Below are 21,614 nucleotides of genomic sequence, written 5' to 3'. Positions count from 1 at the left end.
TGTTTTACCATTTGTTCTGAAAAGACCTTAGACTTAGACCTTAGACGAATTAGACCTTAGATGACTTAGATGAATTAAACACACATCATCCGGTTATTCAACTCCACTCCAAAAGTATTAGTAAAAGAATGGGAAGACCAATAGGCGCTCACTGTTCTCCTGTGAAGTAAACCAACTGTTTATGAATTACTGAATAGCTACAGCTTTTGCTTTAAGATCTCCTAAAACCAAAAGGTGATCAGGTCCTAAACTCCCATAAGATCCACAAAACAGTAACTCCAAGAAAAAGCATTAGAGACCTTCAGTGATCTCAATACACGATGAATATGCCCGTCTTCTACAGCTTTCACAACATTTGACAAATCCACTCTCTTTTTGGTGCAGCACCTCCAGAGATTCATAAAAGGTCCATGACATTATTATAGACCCAATGTGACAGCTTATGCTGCAGTTACTGGACAGCAGCTGTTCTCATTGGAGGCATTACCCTCTGGTGATTCTCAGATATGGAACTTGTGGAAGGCTAACTCTGTGCTCTGTTTGGGCACAAAATGCTGCAATAATTCTGAAAATGAACTATAAACTCTTATCTCTTCCATGTTTTGTGATTTATTATTTTTCCCAAATTCCAAATTACTGTACACGACAATATTATTGATCGTTGTTGTGGTAACTCAGATGCTTTGTATATATTTCTCTTCCTTCTATCACTTGTGATTGATTGATTTATTTTGCAATTAGATTTTTTTAAATTCTGTATTGTTTTCTTATCTATTTTTACTCAGATTTCAAAAATCAATACTAACATCACAGAAGAGGAAACAAACCCTGCTGCAATCTTTTCAAGATTTTTAACAAACACCATTCTTTTCCAAAACATCCCATGATTAAATTGTGACTGAACTTAACATTAAAGACGCAACGCAACATCTGTACCTGAAAAGGTGAAAATGTTATAGCAAAATAAAAACAAAGGGTTTTTCTTTACATTGCGTCTCTTCCACTTGTCAATAAATGAAAATCACATGGAAAAGAAAAGGAGGACTTGTGGCACCTTAAAGACTAACACATTTATTTGAGCATAAGCTTTTGTGAGCTGTAGCTCACTTCATCAGATGCATTCGATGAAGTGAGCTGTAGCTCATGAAAGCTTATGCTCAAATAAATTTGTTAGTCTCTAAGGTGCCACAAGTACTCCTGTTCTTTTTGCAGATACAGACTAACACGGCTGCTACTCTGAAACCATGGAAAAGAAAGACAGTGCCAATGCACCAATGGTAATAAACTCTATACATATAGGCATTTGTCCCGTAAACGGCAGATATTATTCCTCACCATGATAAATCTGCTTTAGTCACAAGAAGGGATGGCAGCTTTGACTAAGTAAAGGTTCTGAGAAATAGCCTATTTGCCTATAACAATGTCAGCCATTCTGAACACACACTTCTCTACTATGAACTTCAGTGCCACAAGCCAGCTAGCTAGTTAATACAAAACGTTGCTAATTCATACTATTGGAGGGATACCCATTTTGAATTACTGCATTTTGTGAATCAGCAAGGAATGGAAAAAACAAGGTGGGCTGGAGCGGATGGGACTATCAGCAATGCTGCATTACAATTAACTGTGTTCACTTATTTTTGACAACTGAAGTTTACTGTGCTAGTAAATTGCACAACATTATATTTTGTGAAGTAATGAGAGCTTTCTCTTCACCACTTTATTAAATCTTGGCTAAGAATTCACAACATATCCTAGTTTTCTGTAACTATATAAGAAATACTGTGATTTTGGCATAATTTAAATGTCACACACACACCCCCACCCCCCCCACACACAAAACAAAAATAAGTATTATATAGGGATCAGTTTTCAAACTTGGACACTGAAGCTAGGATGTCCAGTCCAGCATTTGTGTGTTCAAATAGTTGTTTGGTACCTATGAACTGATCACAGTGCCCAAAGGCAGAGTTAGGCACTGTAATTTTGACAAGTTTTAATACAAAAATACCTTCTAAGGTCCTAATTCTGCAAGCTGATCTACACAGACAGGTGCTTTTGCTCAAACAGAGCCCTTTCTAGGCACGTCACACTCCTATTTCCTTATTTCCACTCTTCTTCTGAATTTGTTTTTAAAATACCTTGATTTATTAATTCCTTTCTTTTTCAGAATCTTCCCTCCTTCTACATGGACTTTAGTTATCACTATGCCTTTTTAAAGTCTACTCAGATAGATTTCAGAGGCTATTTCCGCACTCCCTTGACTCTCCTCGGATACTAGTCTGCTAGAAAACATTGTTCTAAATCGAATTTTGCTTCACATTTGTGGCCATGGCCTGTCTGATCACCGTGGGAGTGGGTTCAGAATTGAACGCTCTGCAGCAATAGCACTGCATAAAGTCTTTAACTACTTGGTTATTTCACATTCATAAGGCTCATCATCTCTTTGAATTTACCTTGATTTACCAACTGCACGCTTCGATATCCCTCATCATAATGTTCTCATTGTTTTCCATGTCAGGTCTTGCCCTGCAGTTGCTTGCGTCAGACCTTTCCAACTACTTCTTCTACTGTAGGTAATTTGTAATCGTTAACTCCCCTGAGTCGACCGGGTCCCTTCAGGGTTCTGATCTGGTGTCACTGCTACTGTACTTTCTCTTTGTTCACCATGTGGATAAAGGTATCATTTCTTATAATGACGAGGCATAAATGTCTGTTTCTGATTCCTACCCTCAATAGGTTTCACCTATGCTGTCTGTTATCATTTGCTTGTCTGACGACATGTCATGAATGAGTCTTCAATTTTGTGTGGTGAATATTGAAAAGATAACTACACCCTTTTCTTTTCTTTTTTTTTTTTAAACAAAAGATGCCTCTATGTTTTCAGTGTTCAGCGGGTAACCGTGGCGTGGAACCTGGACGTCCTTTACAATCAAAGATCACAAGGTGCTGCTTTTGGCACAGCCAGTGGGACGACACAGATGCTTCAAGTTCCCCATCTGTAAAATGCGGATAATGATGCTCACCACCTCTGCAAAGCTCTTTGAGATCTCCGGATAAAAAGCACTATGCAAGAGAGAGGTATTCGTTTTTACTGTTAAGTGTTTGCAAGATTAGAGCCAATAGTTAGAAACATAGGAATTGTCATACTGGATTTAGTCCAGTATCCTGTCTCTGACATTGGCCAGCAGCAGACGCTTCAGAGGAAGGTGTAAAAATCCTGCAGCAGGCAGATGTGGGATAATCTGCCCTCTCACCCTCTGCCCCTTGGTAGGTCTCATCCTGCTCTCTAATAGTTAGAGATTGGCTTAAACCCTGCAGCACGAAGTTTTATGGCCTTTCCAAAATTTTAGTAAGTATTAACAAAAATATCTTGAATTATAATAGTTATCCATATAAATGTGCTATCCCTTTTTGAATCTTGCTAAATTCTTGGCCTCAACAACCTCCTTTGACAAAGAGTCCATCGTCTAATTAGGCATTGTGTGAAAAAGTATTTTCTTTTATCAGCTTTGAATTTGCCAACTGTTTATTTCATTGAATGGAACAGGGTATTAGACAACAATGTGGGTGAAGTAATATCTTTTATTGGTTCATGGGCTGGAGAGCCGGGGCCTAGACCAGCCCTGATTACATGATGAGCGACATCTGGATTGCATCAGGTAACCCCAGGGTAAAAGGCAGGAAGTTGCATCAAAAGGGGGAAGCTCTGCACGCTCCAGCTATGTCTGTAGACATTGCAAGAAGGCTTCTGCAGGGCCCTGAGTCAGCATGGGAAAAAACTGAAGATGCAGGAGAGAGTGGGAGAAAGCTCTCCAGGTAGGGCTACCCTGGAAAGATCCTATCCAAGCAGGGGACAGACTGTATAGTGCAGTAGGGATGAAAACTCTGAGTTTCTCTTTTTCGTTAATCAGCAGAAAGACACTGAACTGCTGGGGCATAGAGGACTAGTATGTATCGGAAGACTAAATAAATGGTACCTGTTGTGGGGACTGTTTGAGCCACCTTTGAACTGAGAATACTTAGAGGGCCCTGAAGATGGGGAAACAGAGGCAGGGTGCTGCAGAGTGTCCTCTGGCCATGAGAGGGTGCTTAGGAGGTGACTGGATGGTATTAAATTCCACTTGTTCTTGTGCTGTGAGACAAGGAGAACAGAAGTCTCTGATCTACTCTCTCTATACCATTCATTGTTTTACGTACTTTTATCATGTCGCTTCTCATTAGTCTCCTTTCTAAGGCAAACAATCCCAATCTTTTCAAGCTTTCTTCATCTGAGAGTGTTCTCAAGCCAATGATCATTCTCATCACTCTTCTCTGAACCTCCTTCTGCAGTATCCTTTTTGAGTTGTGGCGGCTAGTCATACACACAACATTCCAAATGTGACTGCACCATTGATTTATATAAAGGTATTATATTTGCTTGTCTTAATCTCCATCCCATTCCTTATGCATCCTACAGGCTTGCTTGATTTTTTGACTATAGTTGCATATTGAGATGAGATTTTCACTAAACTATCTACAGTGACCCTCAGGTCTCTTTTTTTTTTTTTGATTGGCATTCAGTGTTTTTGGGAGCCATCTTTAGCCTAGAGTTTAACATCTGATTATAAACTCCAGGAAACTGGGATTAACAACATTTGCCTGACATAATCCAGCGTGCTGTATAATATAGTGTGTTCAGTGTTTGTCTGAATCTGAGTCTAAAGGCTGTTCTTGAGACAAAGTATTTTTATACACCCTGACTCATAAATTCTGTAATAGCTTACCTAAAAAATATAATCACGTTAGAACACTTCCTGTGTACGTCACATACATCACAGCACATGCGTACCTGCCCTATGCAGATCTACAATATCTTCTGTAAACTAACTTTACAAAATACTTTTCCCACGGGGCTTATAATGTCAGCAGCACCTCTGTGTCATCATTACGTTTAAATGGCTTAATTTATTTTTTTTTAAACACTTGATGTTCTTACAGCATCCTCTGCTTTCCTATGCCTCCCAGACCTCTGATATTGAACAGCAATAATAAGGAAACCCTTTCTGTTTGAGATACAGGCATGCTGCTATTTCTTCAGTACTTCAGAGTTAGAAGCCATGCAACTCCAAAACACTTATCTTATTGAAGCAGGGTATTTTGACCACCTTTACATACTTTGCTAAATAGACATGAGTGATGCTCAGACGAGCACATACAGTTTCAGGTTATGCACACATCCACTATTCAAATCCCAGAAAATGAAAATATAAATGAAAGAGACAGCTGCAAGTCCAAGATGGGAGAAATCACGTCTACTTTCTAATAGGCATCAATCGGCTTTGGATTTTTAGAAAAGCAAACTCAGGTTGAAAAGTTTTCTTTAAAACAAACTAGTAAATGTACCCAAACCTCTATCCAAAGAGGAGGAAAAATATTTGTTAGTAGCTTTTTAGACATAGTTACTATCGTACAATAATTTTAAGAAAATACCAACAATTAGACCAGACAGTACAAACAAGAAAATAAGTGGGGATAAATAATTGTAGTAGAAGTTCTGTTTGCACACAGTATCTATTAGAACTCTTTATTTGGCTTGGTCTTTACATTGTTATATCTTTCTTGAATATTTGTCCTATTCAAATACTCCTCAGACTCCTTTGCCAAAAAAGTGTTTCAACTATAAGAAATATTTTCTCTTTTATACTTGTAAAATGCTGACAAGGATGTAAACATGTAGCTCAGAGGATATTTAAGTTTCATATGGAAACTATTTTCCTTGCAATAATGGAGACAACTTCAGCTAGAGACTGACTGAATAAATGAAAAACTCTGGCAAATTCAAGTATACATATGTTACGGTGTGAGCGTGGGCATCTCAGAATCCAACAGTCCAACAATGCTTATAACACAACTTTTCACAGTACCACCGTCCAAAATCACTGTTCTAATAGGACAGGGCAGTACTGAAAATGTCGCTTTGCTGATGTTATGACAATCCAGGGTTGACCACATCCCAGAGAAAGTACTTCCAAGAATAAGGTCCTGGTGTGGCAGTATGGCATACCTGTGGCTCTGTTAGGGCCCCCTGAAAATACTATCACATGGGAGTTAATAAGAGGAACAGCATGAACAAGGATGAAATAGAATGTAATTCTAAATTTTCAAAATACACTTAACAATTTTTACATTTGAGTTGAGTCTCTCTCTCTCTCTCTCTCTCTCAAAAAAAAATCTATAAACCCATCTACTCTATCAGCACATACACATATGCTGTTCTGTTTATATTGAACTCACTCATGATTTTAGACTATGAGTTCTTCACAGCAGGATTTAGTACCATAGAAGAATAGAGATCGTAGGGATCTCTAGAGGTCATATAGGCCAGCCCCTTTCACTGAGGGAGGAATAAGTATACCTAAACCATCCCTGAGACAGGTGTTTGTCTAATCCTGCAAGACCCCACTTGATATGTCCTCCCAGGATGATAGCAAACCATTGTTATCCGTGTGCTTGATTGTTTGAAAAGTGTGAATTGGGAGTGCTTTGTTCCAGGTGAGCCGGGAGTGGGCCTGACTGTTATAAAAAGCCAGTCAGCTGTGAACCAGCTGAGCAGCGAACAGCGGAGAGGCTAATAGAGGGAGTTTGCCTGGGGAGAGCCCCCTGAGGCTTTCATCTTGCAGGCTTCTCTGAGTAGTTACTACAACACCTGAGGAAGCTCTTAGAAGGAAGGTAATATGGATGGTGAACATTCAGCTGTTACCTGCACAGGATGTGCCATGTTTGTCTTTCTTCCACAGGACCAAAGCAACTTTGTCTGTACAAAGTGCAAGCTGGTCTCCATATTGGAAGAGGAGGTTCAAGGTCTGAAGAAACAAGTATCAACCCTGTGTTGCATAAGAGAAACTGAAGATTTCCTGGACAGATGTCAGGATATGCTTCTAGGGACAACATTCTGAAGATTCAGAGCAGGCTGCGCAGCGGGGACAGAAAAACGGTGAAGAAATTTGGCAGCATGTGACCTCTAGAAGAAGAAAGGGGAGCGTCCATGTACCAGCAATGCAGATACAGGTAAGCAACCGTTTTCATGTTCTCTCCACAGGTACTAATGCGGAGAGTGGACTAGATGATAATCTGAGGGAAGGGAGCAGAAGGAGACTCCACTGATTGGAAGGCATGAGATGCACTGTCCTAGGGATGGGGGTTCCACGACCACTGCTCCCAAGAGAAGGAGGCGGGTGGTGGTGGTCGGGGAATCCCTCCTCAGGGGGACTGAGTCATCTACCTGCCGCCCCAACCGGTAAAACTGAGAAGTCTGCTGCTTGCCAGGAGCTAGGATTCACGATGTGACGGAGAGACTGCTGAGACTCATCAAGCCCTCAGACTGCTACCCCTTCCTGCTTCCCCATGTGGGCACCAATGATACTGCCAAGAATGACCTTGAGCGGATCACTGCAGACTATGTGGCTCTGGGAAGAAGGATAAAGGAGTTTGAGGTGCAAGTAGTGTTCTCGTCCATCCTCCCCGTGGAAGGAAAAGGCCCGGGTAGAGACCGTCGAATCGTGGAAGTCAACGAATGGCTACGCAGGTGGTGTCGGAGAGAAGGCTTTGGATTCTTTGACCATGGGATGGTGTTCCAAGAAGGAGGAGTGCTAGGCAGAGACGGGCTCCACCTAAGGAAGAGGGGGAAGAGCATCTTCGCAAGCAGGCTGGCTAACCTAGTGAGGAGGGCTTTAAACTAGGTTCACTGGGGGAAGGAGACCAAAGCCCTGAGGTAAGTGGGGAAGTGGGATACCGGGAGGAAGCATGAGCAGGAGAATGCAAGAGGGGAGGGCTCCTGCCTCATACTGAGAAAGTGGGACAATCACCAAGTTATCTTAAGTGCCTATACACAAATGCAAGAAGCCTGGGAAACAAGCACGGAGAACTGGAAGTCTGGCATAGTCAAGGAATTATGATGTGGTTGGACTAACAGAGACTTGGTGGGATAACTCACAAGACTGGAATACTGTCATGGATGGATATAAACTGTTCAGGAAGGACAGGCAGGGCAGAAAAGGTGGGGGAGTTGCATTGTATGTAAGAGAGCAGTATGACTGCTCAGTGCTCCGGTATGAAACTGCAGAAAAACCTGAGAGTCTCTGGATTAAGTTTAGAAGTGTGAGCAACAAGGGTGATGTCGTGGTGGGAGTCTGCTATAAACCAGGGGAATGAGGTGGATGTGGCTTTCTTCTGGCAACTTATGGAAGTTACTAGATCTCAGGCCCTGGTTCTCATGGGAGACTTCAATCACCCTGATATCTGCTGGGAGAGCAATACAGCGGTACACAGACAATCCAGGAAGTTTTTGGAAAATGTAGGGGACAATTTCCTGGTGCAAGTGCTGGAGGAGCCAACTAGGGGCAGAGCTCTTCTTGACCTGCTGCTCACAAACTGGGAAGAATTAGTAGGGAAAGCAAAAGTGAATGGGCACCTGGGAGGCAGTGACCAATGAGATGGTCGAGTTCAGGATCCAGAACAAGGAAGAAAGGAGAGCAGCAGAATACAGACCCTGGACTTCTGAAAAGCAGACTTTGACTCCCTCAGGGAACTGATGGGCAGGAGAACAACATGAGGGAGAAAGGAGTCCAGGAGAGCTGCTGTATTTTAAAGAATCCTTATTGAGGTGACAGGAACAAACCATTCCAATGTGTAGAAAGAATAGTAAATATGGCAGGTGACCAGCTTGGCTTAACAGTGAAATCCTTGCTGATCTTAAACACAAAAAAGAAGCTTACAAGAAGTGGAAGATTGGACAAATGACCAGGGAGGAGTTTAAAAATATTGCTCAGGCATGAAGGAGTGAAATCAGGAAGGCCAAATCACACCTGGAGTTGCAGCTAGCAAGAGATTTAAGAGTAACAAGAAGGGTTTCTTCAGGCACGTTAGCAACAAGAAGAAAGTCAAGGAAAGTGTGAGCCCCTTACTGAATGAGGGAGGCAACCTAGTGACAGAGGATGTGGAAAAAGCTAATGTACTCAATGCTTTTTTTGCCTCTGTCTTCACGAACAAGGTCAGCTCCCAGACTGCTGCACTGGGCAGCACAGCATGGGGAGGAGGTGACCAGCCCTCTGTGGAGAAAGAAGCTGTTTGGGACTATTTAGAAAAGCTGGACGAGCACAAGTCCATGGGGCCGGATGCGCTGCATCCGAGAGTGCTAAAGGAGTTGGTGGATGTGATTGCAGAGCCATTGGCCATTATCTTGGAAAACTCCATGGTGATCGGGGGAGGTCCCGGACAACTGAATAAAGGCTAATGTAGTGCCCATCTTTAAAAAAAGAGAAGGAGGAGGATCCGGGGAAGTACAGGTCAGTCAGCCTCACCTTAGTCCCTAAACTCGGAGGAGTGGTACATACGCTGGAGGATAGGGATAGGATACAGAGGGACCTAGACAAATTAGAGGATTGATGCCAAAACAAATCTGATGAGGTTCAACAAGGACAAGTGCAGAGTCCTGCACTTAGGAAAGAAGAACGCCATGCACCGCTACAGACTAGGGACCGAATGGCTAGGCTGCACTTCTTCAGAAAAGGACCTACGGGTTACAGTGGATGAGAAGCTGGATGTGAGTTAACAGTGTGTCCTTCTTGCAAAGAAGCTAACGGCATTTTGTACTGTATAAGGAGAGGCACTGCCAGCAGATTGAGGGACGCGATTGTTCCTCTCTATTCGACAGTGGTGAGGCCTCATTTGGAGTACTGTGTCCAGTTTTGGCCCCACACTATAAGAAGGATGTGGAAAAATTGGAAAACGTCCAGCGGAGGGCAACAAAAATGATTATGGGACTGGAACATATGACTTATGACGAGAGGCTGGGGGAACTGGGATTGTTTAGTCTGCGGAAGAGAAGAATGAGGGGGGATTTGATAGCTGCTTTCAACTACCTGAAAGGGGGTTCCAAAGAGGATGGATCTAGACTGTTCTCAGTGGTAGCAGATGACAGAACAACTCAAGTTGCAGTGGGGAAGGTTTAGTTTGGATACTAGGAAATACTTTTTCATGAGGAGGGTGGTGAAGCACTGGAATGCGTTACTTAGGAAGGTGGTGGAATCTCCTTCCTTTGAGGTTTTTAAGGTCAGGCTTGACAAAGCCCTGGCTGGGATGATTTAGTTGGGGATTGGTCCTGCTTTGAGCCGTGGGTTGGTCTAGATGACCTCCTGAGGTCCCTTCCAACCCTGATATTCTATGATTCTATTCTATGAGTCTTTGATAACTATTCTTTTAGTTTGGATTTTCAACCAGTTCACATACCTCATAGTAGTCTCCTCTAGACCACATTTCCTCAGTTTGCTTACGCCAATGTCATATGGGACTGTGTCAAAAACTTTACTAAGACCAAAATATATCCCATATATAGTGTTTCCCGATCCACTAGATCAGTAACCTCACAGAAGGAAATTAGGTTGGTTTGGCATGATTTGTTCTTGATAAATCCATGGCGGCTATTACATATTGCCTTATTATCCCTTAAGTTCTTGCAATTGATTATTTAAAAATTTGTTCCAGTATCTTTCCACATCAAAGTTAGTTTGAACTGTATCTAATTCCCTGGGTCCTCTTTATTCCCCTTTTGAAAGATAGGTACTATGCTTGCCCTTCTCTAGTTCTCTGAAATCTCACCTGTCCATGAGTTCTCAGAGCAAATCAATAATGGTTCCCAGATTGCTTCAGTATCCTAGGATTGTTTCATCAGGCCCACTGACTTGAATAAATCCAACTTATTTAAATAGCCTTTAACCTGTTCTTTTCTATTCTGGCTTGTATTCCCTCCCCCGGTTGTTAATATGAATTGGGTTAAGCAACTGGTCATAATTAACTTTTCTAGAAAAGAGTGAAGCAAAACAGGCTTTAAACACCTCCGCCTTCTTGATGTCATTCATTATTAGATCTCCTTTCCTGCTATATAGTGGGCCTACATTTTTCTTCATCTTTCGCTCACTCCTAATGTATTTAAAGAACCACTTCTTCTTGCCATTTATGGCACTTGCTAGATGTAATTCATTTTGTGCCTTAAACTTTCTGATTTTGTCTCTTCGTGCTTATGGTATTTTTTTGTTCTCATCATTAGCAACCTGTCCATGTTTTCACTGTTTGTAGGATTCCTTTTTGATTTTCAGGTCATTAAAGAGCTCCTGGTGGAGCCATATTCGCCTCTTACTTCCTATCCTTCCTTCGCATCAGGATAGTTTGCTATAGTACCATTAATATTGTCTTTTTCACAAACTGCTCACTCTCCTGAACTCTTTTGTCCCCTTAGATTTTCTTTTCCTGGGACATTACCTACCAGTCTCTGAGTTTTGTCTGCTTTTTTAAAGTCCATTGCCATTTGTTGTGGTACAGTCACCTCCTTTGCACCCCCTCGTTGCCTCAGCTCACACTACAGACAGCCTGCCTCAGTTTCCCCTCTTGGAGTGTTAAAATAAAACTTTGCCCAGGCTTTTTCTTGCTCAAAAATACTCCTCCTTGGGACTGGGTTTATTACTATAAAATAAACTGCAAATAAAACTGAAAATCCCAAACTAAGTCCATGCATAAGTACACACAACACAAGGCTTCTCTTCTTCCTGCAAGGCCTTCCTGCCTGGGACCTTTGCAGTCCCTCCTCTGCTTGGTCAGGGTCTCTTCCAGGCCTCTGCCTGCCGCAAGTTCTCTGATCTCAGGGTTTTCCTTGCAGGAGGCTTTCCTCACACTCTGCCACACCTTCCCGAGTGCCCCCAACCCCTTTCACTGCAACTTTCTGCTCCTTTTATACTGGAATCACTTGATTCCTCTCAGGTGGAGCTCATCCTGTAATCAAGATAGTCTTAGCCCCAGACATGCCACCACATGGGAAAAATCACCCTTTTTAGTCCGTAGACTGCTGCTGTCACTCCTTTCTTGCCTTAGAATCATGAAATTGTCATTTCATGATCTTTCAGCCTTCACCCTAAAGATTCACAACCAAATTCTCCCCGTTAATCAGAATCAGGTAAAAAATGGCTGCCCCCTGAATACGTCCTCCGCCTTCTGAACCAAGAAATTATTCCCACTACATCCCAAGAACTTATTGAACACTTTTGAGTTTTTCTCTATTATTTTTCCAACAGATGTCTGGGTAGGTAAAGTCTCCCATTACTATTGGGTGTTGTGTTTTGGATATGTCTCCTGCATGTTCTAGAAATACCTCATCTACTTGCTCCTCCTGATGCCTTGTTCTACAGTAGACCCCAACCATGACATTGCCCATGTTTTTTATCTTATTGTATAGCTCCCAGAATACTTAGTGCTGGATAGGTCATACAGATCTTAGCATAATAGGGCCCTGATTCTAACTGGGAGCCACTCTAAGATTGGTACCACCTCTTTCAAAAAATGTTTGTGATTAATTTGTAAGTCTGACCGCGTGTACATATTTATTTCTTAACCTCTCCATGCTCTATGTCAAACCGCTTTTTGAAAAGTCACAAGAGCTTGTGTAAATTAAGGCACTAATTAATAGCTTACTTCATAAGTCACACAATAGATATGTGTACATGAAGAGATTACAGCTAAATTCGTCTCTTGAGCACCTATTAAAAAAAGGGGATTGTGTTATGCCACGTACACAAAATTACTGTGAAGAAATCACATTGTGAGTGGTATAATATAATGTTTAAGAAAATGTAATACTATAAGGAGACATAGAGGGTTAGGTGAGTGAAAGGATGTGGGCCTTAATTAAGACACATGCAAAACAAACTGGTATCACCGACAGGTCTACAACTCACTGAGAGATTCTGATGCCCTCAAGGCTGCCACTAGTGTTCTATTCACCTTGTCCCCACCAACACCACCTTCTACTTTTCCTTTTTACAACTATTTATTCTCCAACGGACTCCACCACTACAACTCTGCTGGCCTCTTCAGTACTATGATGGACCGCACCTCCAGTTGTCCTTCCAAATGTATCTGAAATGTTTACCTTATGGAGAGCCAATGGGTTTGCTTTAATCTCAGAGTTCATCATGTCATCCTCATGAAGTACCCTTTCCCCACTACAATCTATGGGGGGGCTGTGTCAACCTTTCACCTAAAACTCTGAAACCAGGCGGAACTTTCATGGATAGCTGTTTAAACATGAACCTGAATCTTATGACCTGACACTGCCTAGGACTCCAACATACACATAAGCAACCTACAGTACCTCCCTCTAACTTCAACCTGTCTTCTTAGCCATATAGATAATAGAGGCCTAAAAATTCTCCCTCTGTACCCAACATCTTCAGGGCATGGGTGATCACTTGCTAGATTTTCAGGGGGTGACTGGCTAGGCCATTCCTCCCATCTGGAGTGTCTGTGTTGGCTCCCATTAGGCCTGCTGTCTCTGAAATCTTTTGGAAGTATATACAGTACCTTGCCACCCAACCTATTCAGCACCAACAGGGACTGAAAATGGTACTGTAGTAAAACTGCAGGCTCTCGTGAAGCTTTTGACCGCATTCTGGGACCTGATAATCCCCAGAGTGCACTCAGCTAATAGTGCACCATGACAGGTGACAGACACTGATGACCAAGGAAACAAGGGCAGCTGGCTATTCCAGAGGGTTGCTGATCCTCCTCCTCCATATAGCTTAAGATGGGAGTTGGGGGGTTTTGAGATCTTCTTGGAGGAGGATTGTGCAAGTTACAGGAGGGCATCCTGGGCCCTGTTGGGAAGAGGTAGTACTATGGGAGCATAGTGTGTACAAAGTCATCACATTTAGAGTTTTCAGATTTGTAAACCCTGGCAAACCAAACAGGTTGGCTTTGATTCATGAAACCATGAAAACCCTGGGGGCTTGCAAAACCTTACTTACGAAAGTTCAATGTAATGCATTAAACACATGGTGCATGGGTTCAGATTTATATAAACCCAATGCACATGTTCAAGGGAAAAATGGAAATTGAATACTGGCCTTTTATAGTTTTTACAAGCAACAATCCTGACCCTCTGCAACTAAAAAAAGGATCTGAAAGCAAAATCTCAGCCCAGTCTTAACTGGTCCTCCATTCTTCTGTGTGCAGTTTTGTTCCTGCAGTTATTTGCATCTACAATTTGCACCCACCCAAACGGGTTTCAATATGCCTAAAAATCTGGACATTAATCTCTTCACCAAAGTATTACATTTTGTGATCAGAATAAAAGTTTGTCTATATAAATCCCCCCAACACAATTTATATATACTGTATTTTAGGGCTGTCAATTAAACGCAGTTAACTCATGTGATTAACCCTCCCAAAATTAATCATGACTAAAAAAATTAATCGTGATTAATCGCAGTTTTAATCGCACTGTTAAACAATAGAATACCGATTGAAAATTTATTGAAATTTTGGATGTTTTGCTACATTTTGCTAAAATTTTGGATGTTTTGCTATATTGTCGTCTGTGTTGTAATTGAAATCAAAGTGTATATTATTTTTGTTACAAATATTTGCACTAAAAATGATAAACGAAAGAAATATTATTTTTAAATTCATCTCATTCAAGTACTGTAATGCAATCTCTTCGTCATGAAAGTGCAACTTGCAAATGTAGATTTGTTTTTGTTACAAAACTGCACTAAAAGCAAAACAATGTAAAACTTCAGAGCCTACAAGTCCACTCAGTCCTACTTCTTGTTCAGCCAATTGCTCAGACAAACAAGTTTGGTTACATTTGCAGGAGATAATGCTGCCTGCTTCTTGTTTACAATGTCACCTGAAAGTGAGGACAGGCATTTGCATGGCACTTTTATAGCTGGCACTGCTACAGGTATTTACATGCCAGATATGCTAAACATTCGTATGCCCCTTCATGCTTCGGCCACTATTCCAGAGGACGTGCTTCAATGCTGATAACGCTTGTTAAAAAAATAATGTGTTAATTACACTTGTGACTGAACTCCTGGGGGGAGAATTGTATGTCTCCTGCTCTGTTTTACCTGCAATCTGCCATATATTTCATGCTATAGCAGTCTCGGATGATGAGCCAGCACATGTTGTTTGATTTACGAACACTGTCACTGCAGATTTCACAAAACACAAAGAAGGTACCAATGTGAGATTTCTAAAGATAGCTACAGTGCTCGACCCAAGGTTTAAGAATCTGAAGTGCCTTCCAAAATCTCAGAGGGATGAGGAGTGGAGCATGCTTTCAGAAGTCTTAAAAGAGCAACACTCCAATGTGGAAAATACAAAACTCAAACTACCAAAAAAAAAAAAATCAATCTTCTGCTGGTAGCATCTCACTCAGATAATTAAAATGAACATGCTTTGGTCCACACTGCTTTGGATTGTTATCGAGCAGAACCCGTCATCAGCATGGATGCATGTTCCCTGGAAAGGTGGTTGAAGCATGAAGGGACATACGAATCTTTAGTGCATCTGGCACGTAAATATCTTGCAACGCCGGCTACAACAGTGCCATGCAAATGCTTGTTCTCACTTTCAGATGACATTGTAAACAAAAAGTAGGCAGCATTGGCTCCTACAAATGTAAACAAACTTGTCTGTCCCAGCGACTGGCTGAAGAAGAAGTAGGACTGAATGGACTTGCAGGCTCTACTATTTTACATTGTTTTATTTTTGAATGCAGTTTTTTGTACATAAATTCTACATTTGTAAGTTTAACTTTCATGACAAAGAGATTGCACTACAGTTCTTGTATTAGGTGAATTGTAAAATACTATTTATTTTGTTTTTTGTTCAAATACTTGTAATAAAAATAAACAAAGTGAGCACTGTACACTTTGTATTCTGTGTTTTAATTGAAATCAATATATTTGAAAATGTAAAAAAGATCCTAAAATATTTAAATAAATGGTTTTTATTCTTAACAGTGCGATTAATCGTGATTAATTTTTTTATTCACTTGACAGCCCTACTGTATTTCCTAACCAACTATAATCTATTATAGTATCTTCTTGCTCCAATTCCAAGAGAAATGTTGAGATTCCTGTATTCAAAGTGTTATCAAGATATTGAACAGGGGAACTACTGTAATTACCCTCCTGGTTGGTTAACAAAAACAATCTTTCTCCAGCTTGCATTCACCACTTAAGACTCCATGTAAAATTTAAATTAATTTACTAAAGGAGGCTTAAGTTAATTGAAATACTAGATTATGAAATGACATTTCTGTACACTTCACAAACCCACATAAGTAATTAATGCTCACAAGTGCAGACTGCTTTGACATGCTATTCATTACAATTATATCACATAATAAGGAAAACAATGAGGAAGATTAACTCAAACTCCTAACACAATATCCAGATTGGTGGCAGATCACTATTTATATAAATGTCCTTTCCAGTTCTCCAAAGAAATGGCAGAGTGTGACGCATCGCTAGAAAGGGTTAAACATTCTGCAAAATAAATATCCCACAGAAGACATGTGGGGAGATGTTTGTGGTTTTGTATATTTACATATGTATGAGTAGGGTCGACAATGTAATCAACAATCCCTGTCTATGCTGTATTCCGATAATTCAGAGGTTAAAAGAAGATGCTAGCATTTAAATCAGGGGTGGCCAACCTATAACTCCGGAACCACATGCGGCTCTTCAGAAGTTAACATGCGGCTCCTTCTATAGGCACCAGCTCCGGTGCAGGAGCTACAGGCACCAACTTTCCAATGTGCCGGGGGTGCTCACTGCTCAACCCCTGGCTCTGCCACAGGCCCTACCCGCACTCCACCCCTTCCCATCCCCTCCCCTGGGCCTGCTGTGCCCTTGATCCTCCCCCCTTCCCCACAGAGCCTCCTGCATCCACGAAACAGCTGATCGGGAGGTGTGGGGAGGAAGGGGGAGGCGCTGATCATCCGGGCTGCCGGTGGGTGGGAAACACTGGGAGCAGGGGTGGGGGAGCTGACAGGGGGCTGCTATGAATCTGCACCTCAGTGAATTGAACTCATGTCTGTATGTATATTGATCTTTTAACCATACCCTCTCTTTTTTGTTTTTTAATAAATTTTAGTTTAGTTAATAAGAATTGGCTGTAGGGTGTATTTGGGTAAGATCTGGAATATTCAATAACCTGGGAGGTAATTTTTTTATGTTCTTTTATGTGATGAAATAAGATTTACAGAAATACTCATATTTGATGTGGGTACCTGGATGGAGGCCTGAGGCTGGATCACTTTAAGGGAACTGTGTTGTTTGGACTTCTGAGTAACCAGTAAGGTAATAAAGAAGCTGTTTTATGCTGGCTTGGTGAATCTAAGTATTGGACTATCCACCAGCTTTTTGGTGTTTGGCTGCCTCATTCTTTGCAGTTCACCCTAATTGAGTGACCACAGCTGGCTCCCCACTAGGACCCTGGTCACAAAGAGCAACTATGAAAAACACACAAAGAACTGAATATTCTAAGGAGATGCTTAGTTACACCTGTATGGGAAATAAATAAAAACAAAAAATTAGAGGCAGTGATTTTAGTATAACCATTATACAATCATATAATTGTAGGACTGGAAGGAACCTCAAAAGGTCAACCAGTCCAGTCCCCTGCACTCACGGCAGGACTAAGTATCATCTAGATAGACTATCCCTGACAGGTATTTGTCTAATCTGCTCTTAAAAATCCCGAATGATGGAGATTCCACAACCTCCCTAGGCAATTGTATGGAAGAAAAAACCTCTGTTTGAACTACATTAAATCTCATATGGTCTTTCTAGTGGAACAAATACACAAACTATTTCAACCTTTAATATTTGAATGTATTTAATATACGTAAGTCCTCCATGTAAGCACAAGGGTGGGGTTCATGGGAGACCAGCCCTTGTGTATAGATCACCCATGCACTGCACAAGCTCTGTCCAAGTTCTTCTCTAAGTGTTGCTGGTTTTGCCAGAGTTGATTGTACTTGGTGACTCCTAGTAAATCTTGCAGTTCAGCTCATGACTACCATAACAACAATGGGACCACACCATATGGTTCAACGCTCAACTCATCCATCTGGCTGCAGTCTGGTGTTAGGTCTCATACTGGTGCTTGGGGGGTGGTTACTACTACCTCCTTCAATTTGAGGTCAGAATGCAGGACCTGTTTTACTATTCACTGTGAGAGGTAAATGAAACTAGCATGTTTCCAGATGTCTCCATCTATCTAAAGTACAGAGAGGGCCCCACCACCATACTATCTGAGCATCTCACAAACTTTAATGCATTGATCACAACACCCATGAGATAGGAAAGTACTGTCATCTTCATTTTACAGATAGGGAACTCAGGCACAGAGAAGCTAAGTGACTTGCCTAAGTTCACACTAGAAGGCTGTAGCAGAGCAGGGAACTGAACCTGGGTCTTCCAAGTCCTGGCTTTGTGCCCTAACTATTGGACCATCTTTCCTCAGAAAGAGAATACTGTCCAGTCAACAAATCACACTACTACGGGACCTTTAGAACATTTTGATTTTTTTATCCCCCTTCATTGACACTAATTTCCCTCTTCCCCAGTTCCATCTTCACAGGTCATTGTGCTATACAGAGAGCCTGCTCCACAGACAGGGAAAGGTGAGATATACTGAGCCTTGCTTGATTATGGTCATGAGTTTTTGAAGCTTCGTGCCATGGATGTGGATTATAGCTTGGATCCACACTGAGCTTTCTGCATCAAGGAACAGATGCAGAGTTTTCTCTGCTTAGTATCTGACAAGTATTAATAAGAACAGTCATACTGGGTCAGATCAAATGTCCATTTAGCCCAGTATCCTGTCTTCCAGTAGCCAATGCCAGGCACTTCAGAGGGAAAGAACAGAACGGGTAATCATCAAGTGGCCCATTCCCAGCTTTTGGCAACAGAGGCTAGGGACACCATCCCTGCCCATCCTGGCTAATAGCCATTGATGGACCTATCGTCCATGAATTCATCTAGTTCTTTTTTGAACCCTGTTATAGTCTTGGCCTTCACAACATCCTCTGGCAAAGAGTTCCACAGGTTGACTGTGCGTTGTGTGAAAAAATACTTCCTTTTGTTTGTTTTAAACCTGATGCCTATTAATTTTATTTAGTGACCCCTAGTTCTTGTGTTATGAGAAGGAATAAATAACACTTCCTAATTTACTTTCTCTACACCATTCATGATTTTATAGGCCTCTATCATATCCCCCCTTAGTTGCCCATTTTCCAAGCTGAAAAATCCCAGACTTATTAATCTCTCCTCCATATCCCTAATCATTTTTGTTGTCCTTTTCTGTACGTTTTCCAAATTGCAATATATCTTTTTTTGAGAAGGGGTAACCGCATCTGCATGCGGTACTCAAGATGTGGGTGTACCACAGATTTATACAGAGGCAATATGAATATTTTCTGTCTTATCTATCCCTTTCTTAATGATTCCCAACATTCGGTTCACTTTTTTGACTGCTGCTGCACACTGAGTGGATGTTTTCAGAGATCTATCCACAATGCCTCCTAGATCTCTTTCTTGAGTGATAACAGGTAATTTAGACCCCATCATTTTATATGTATAGTTGGGATTATGTTTTCCAACGTGCATTACTTTGCATTTATCAACATTGAATTTCATCTGCCATTTTGTTGCCCTGTCACCCAGTTTTGTGAAATCTCTTTGTAACTCTTCACAGGCTGCTTTGGACTTAACTATCTTGAGTAGTTTATGCTTAAATAAATTGGTTAGTCTCTAAGGGGCCACAAGTACTCCTTTTCTTTTTGCGAATACAGACTAACATGGCTGTTACTCTGAAACTTGAGTAGTTTTGTATCATCTGCAAATTTTGCCACCTCACTGTTTACCCCTTTTTCCAGATCGCTTATGAATATCTTGAATAGTACTGGTCCCAGAACACACCCCTGGGGGACACCACTATTTATGTCTCCCCATTCTGAAACCTACCCTTTGTTTCCTATCTTTGAACTAGTTATCAGTCCAAAAGAGGACCCTCCTTCTTATCCCATGACAGCTTACTTTGCTTAATAGTCTTTGGTGAGGGACATGGTCAAAGGCTTTCGGAAAAATCTAAGTACACTATATCCACTGGATCAGCCTTGTAGACATGCTTGTTGACCCCTTCAAAGGATTCTAGTAGGTTGCGGAGGCAAAATTTCCCTTTACAAAAAACAAGTTTACTCTTCCCCAACAAACTGTGTTCATCTATATGTCTGATGATTCTGTTCTTGACTATAGTTTCAACCAGTATTGCTCACTTGGCTTTGGGGAAACTTTGGGCTGCAACCCATCAGCTTGATTCATGTGCTTCCTGGCTGGTGAAAACTAGTGGCCAGAGACACAGGTCCCACCCTGGCAGAGATGCTTGCCTTTCGTCAGGAAGGCAGGGTACTAGTTGTTCTCAAGGGCACTGCTGAAGCCTCTCCGCAAGAAGCCATCTCCGATACAGGCAGTCTTGCCAAATAGTGACCTTGGACAAAACTCAGAATTTCAGGAGGAAAGACTGTGCAGAAGCAGTTTTACTGGTATATGGTGTCTCAGCTTTCCTAACATTGCCCAAACACCCGCCCTCCCCGCAAAACCCTGTAAATCCTGTTTCAGGCCTTGGCATGATATGGAAACTATTGGTTGCATTCCTTGCTTTCCTCCTGTCAATGGATGAAGATCTGGTGATTGTTTTTGTTCTGTCAACTGCTATCCACCAGGAAGACTAGTTAACACTTGTGCACACCCTGGCAGAGATAGACAGAGTGGCTCCTTTCCTCTGTGAGGGATCTCGGGGTAGTTTTGGGTACTTGCTTAGCTGTTTGAAAGTTCTCCCATGTGGGTTCTCTCATCACCCTTTGTGTTCAATGGGCATGTGAGGTCAGGAGTGTCCTGAAATGAGCTACAAGGATACTCAGTACGGCATCTACCTCAAGCTATCAGTCCCCTGGTTTAAAAAGAAGGGGACTGGACAGCAGGACACTATCTGAGGGTTCTCTGCTTTGGAATTCCTTCCTTCCCTCCCCTCTTATTCTGAAAATACCCAAACCTTCAGGGCATTATACAAGGCTCATCTATTTTTCCAGGCTTCTGGGACATGGATAGTTTATGGGTTAGAGGGTGTCAGAGGAGGATACTTATTTACGTCTTTTGTGTCAGAATCGTTTCATTGATGAAGAATGCAAATCACTTGTATGGAGGGCGGTGGGGTTTCCTGCAGCGTTTGTATGTTTTAAAGACACTCTATATCCTCACTTAAATCCTTGGATGTTTCTTCAGCAAAGCTGGAGGAATAAAATAAATCAATCTAAATCTACATTAATCACCCCTACAGCAAATACATTGTGTTTGCTATTTAGACTAACAGATATGTTTATTTTATACAAGAACATAATCCTGATGCTACAGGATACTAACTTTAAAAGGCCTGGGATTCAAAGCTTGCATGGTTGACACTGCAAGGTAATGAGACTTTTTTCCTGACGTCTTGTTTCATCTCACTATTCAAGTAAATAATTGAGTGTATATTTAAAAGAAAATGTAAATGTTCCAAAATAGAAAGCTATAGATGACCTACTTATCCTGCGTTTCTAATTTAAAAATGGATATCACTGAAACAATAATGTCCTACATGAAAGTCCTAACAAAAGAAAGTTTGCAGACTCTGTAGAATAAATACTTATCATAGCAAGACATACTAATAATTGTCTTTTCATATTTGGTATC

General features: G+C 41.4%; 1 protein-coding gene across 5 annotated transcripts in view; it reads right to left on the bottom strand.

Moving 5' to 3' along the window:
* The window catches only part of DIP2C (disco interacting protein 2 homolog C), a 478,491-nt gene that overhangs the window by 209,076 nt on the left and 247,801 nt on the right, over nt 1-21,614 (bottom strand). The window lies entirely within an intron of this gene.

Source organism: Natator depressus, chromosome 2 (genome assembly GCF_965152275.1).
Source record: "Natator depressus isolate rNatDep1 chromosome 2, rNatDep2.hap1, whole genome shotgun sequence".
Lineage (NCBI taxonomy): Eukaryota > Metazoa > Chordata > Testudines > Cheloniidae > Natator > Natator depressus.
Note: the sequence above shows the minus strand (reverse complement) of the source record. Positions and strands in the feature narration are given on the sequence as shown.